This window comes from Octopus bimaculoides, chromosome 16 (genome assembly GCF_001194135.2).
Source record: "Octopus bimaculoides isolate UCB-OBI-ISO-001 chromosome 16, ASM119413v2, whole genome shotgun sequence".
NCBI lineage: Eukaryota > Metazoa > Mollusca > Cephalopoda > Octopoda > Octopodidae > Octopus > Octopus bimaculoides.
The window spans coordinates 23,108,390-23,111,268 of NC_068996.1; the positions used below are offsets into that span (position 1 = coordinate 23,108,390).

Consider the following 2,879-nt stretch of genomic DNA (forward strand, 5'->3'; position numbering starts at 1 on the left):
CCTACGCGTGCGCGAGCACATACACACACACACCACCACCACCACCACCACCACCACCACCACCACTACCACTACCACCAGTCTTTCTGGCGTGTAAACAAGAATAAAACAATTATGCCAGCTAGTTACATCCGGGACCTGGAAGCTAAAAATACCCACACACCAAGTAGACCATCGTATAGCAATCTACGTCATATATTTATGGGTCAAGGAGTTGCAAACTTCGTATTTTGTAGCTCTTTTCTCAATTCAATTTACCCAGCTGTAAACTCCTGTAAATTCTCTCCATTTGATTAATCCTTGCTACCGGTGACACTTCCTCACCGATATCCTCAGCTTACAGATTTTAGCATAAAGCTAGGTGTTAAGTGTAGGTTTTCAGTTGGTGTCAGAATCAACTTCACCTATCACCGTCTGGTCCTTGAGCAAGATACTTTATTTCACGTAAACTTTTAATCTACTCGACTAAAAGTGATAACCAGGAAAATGCTAGCACAGCCATCAGTTTTTCCTCCAGCAGTTACACCATAGATGTTCCGTTGGGACAGCGATGGGATAGCCAAAAAGCTGTCTATGTTTGTTCGCAACCACATAGACACCTAAAAATAAGATAAACAAGCAAAAGCATGGTACGAGCTGCGTGATCAAAAAAAAAAAAAAATTGTGAGTGACGGCTATGGTTATGTAGAGAAATATGAGGGTCTGTAGTCTATTAAATTTCTCCCTGTACATTACTGGGGTAACATGCATTTTAGGGGTTTTAAAATAAAAGTAAATTGACTGAAAATTATGATAGTGAAACCCCATAATTCCATGTAAACACTCATGTAAACATAATCAGTGTACAGAACGTGAATGGATAAGAATGACGCCACCACTTCCTGTCAGTTCCATCTGTACAGCTCTATCGTCGTGCAAAATCATTGTATTGGTCGGTAATTGTGGGGACTCTCATCCGAACTGGCTTCTCAGTGGTGTTGTTCATTGCATAGGTTGGAACAGTGCACCTCAGTTGCTATTTCTGCAATACTATAGCCTGTACTATAGACAGGAGTGTCATCTCAACGTCTTCCACGTTCGTAACCTGGCTAATAAGTAGATATAAAGTGGACCGACTGAATCACCAACCGCGCCAAGATACCCAGATACCCAAGATACTCACTTTGCTCCAGCAGTGCTGTCTGTGCTGGCTTGGCCACGTACATCGCATGCCGGACGGAAGGATCCCAAAAGACCTCCCGTATAGGGAATTGGACACCGGCACAAGAGCACAAGGATGACGTAGTTTCAAAGGACGTTTGCAAGAAAGATATGAAGGCAATAGATCTGAACGTCCTGAGATGGGAGGAGATCGCAAATACTGCGGAAGGGGATGAAGCGAGGGGAACAGAAACTGGAACTTGCCACCAAAGAAAAGCGCACCCGAAGAAAGGAAGAACCAGTAGCGCCAGCAGAGAGTTTCTTCAAATGCAGTCGCTGCGTGCATGACTGCCACTCCCGCCTGGACCTGTACAACCACAGGTCCAGATGTACTGCACCACTATCAGCAGCTGACACAAATTCCCTAGGCGCAGATCCATGGTCTCTCGAGACCGACGGATGCCTACTACTACTCCTAAAAGGTACAAATAACTGCCTGTGAATGCTGCATAACGAATGGATTTCTATTAGGGATTTCACTATTTCTCTTTACGACATTATCGAATGCCATTGTTGTCACTTTCTGTCAATTTACTTCTATTTTTTTTTTAAACCTCTAAAACTGCACTACTAGATCAGAATCAACGTCAGAATCAGCACCGGTGAAATGTAACTAAATATTTTATTTATTTATTTGTTTATTTAGTCTGACACTCTGCCGTTTCTGTTACTCTACCACCAATCAAATTACAATCATTAAAAATACATTTGGTTACGTTGTTGCTGTTGTTGTAGGTATTTTTAGTTTTAAAGCCCAGATTTTCTCACTGCCGAAACATAGCAGCAGATGATCGGTGCAGTTGCAATTACATGTGAAACGGTAGTATTTTAGTATTTCCGTTTGCCAGAATATTCCTTATGCTGCATATGAGATTTTAACACAAACATCCACGAACCGAGCCGATGAGGAAGTAGTCTCTATAAATTTGTTTGACCCCAGAAAAAAAAAAGAAAAAAAGAATATTCTTTCACATTCCCTTCGTTAAAATGGTTGAAACTGTTCCTGATTATGTCAGAAAACAAAACGGCATTGACTGTTATAACTAGAACGCCTTTCAAAAAGGTAAAGATTCGTTGTTGAAGGCGGAATGCCAAACCAAATATCAATACACGACTTGGTTGTATTTCACGCTTATTCATTTACAATACTGTACATTTTGTGATTCTTTCATTAGTACTTCATAGAGGAGATATAACAATATCAGAATATGACCAGAATTATTTCCCGTTCTTGCTGAAATGCTTAACGACAATTAATATCCACTTAGATAATATGTTTTCCTCGCTACATTACTATTTTTTGAGCTTCATATTTTTATTTTTTATTTTTATGATCACCAGATTGGATACGTTAACAATGACTGCGTAAAATATAGAAGACGTTGGACTATGACTCGTTAGCTGGTTCCCATACATTTCCCTGAGGAGAAGTTTACATTTTTAACATCACCGATTCCTATGGATCGCATAAATTGTAATTCTTCGAAACATATGTCGGAATAAAAGTATGCAGTTATAACATGCGTTTACTCCATTCTTTAAATTTATATATACTCAAATACCCAAAATATCAAGGAGTTTCTGCCTCACAAACAGGAGTTACACTACAGTTATTTTGTGATCTTTGCTACCCTGGTTTCTATTAACCCATTTATTTTATCCGAATTATTCTTAATTAG

The 2,879-nt window shown here is 39.6% G+C and overlaps 2 protein-coding genes across 5 annotated transcripts in view; one reads left to right on the forward strand and one right to left on the reverse strand.

The window, feature by feature from the left end:
- The window catches only part of LOC106871161 (lysine-specific demethylase 2A), a 325,205-nt gene that overhangs the window by 145,699 nt on the left and 176,627 nt on the right, over window positions 1-2,879 (forward strand). The gene's annotated exons all lie outside the window — the stretch shown is intronic.
- The window catches only part of LOC106871160 (uncharacterized), a 66,587-nt gene that overhangs the window by 13,476 nt on the left and 50,232 nt on the right, over window positions 1-2,879 (reverse strand). The gene's annotated exons all lie outside the window — the stretch shown is intronic.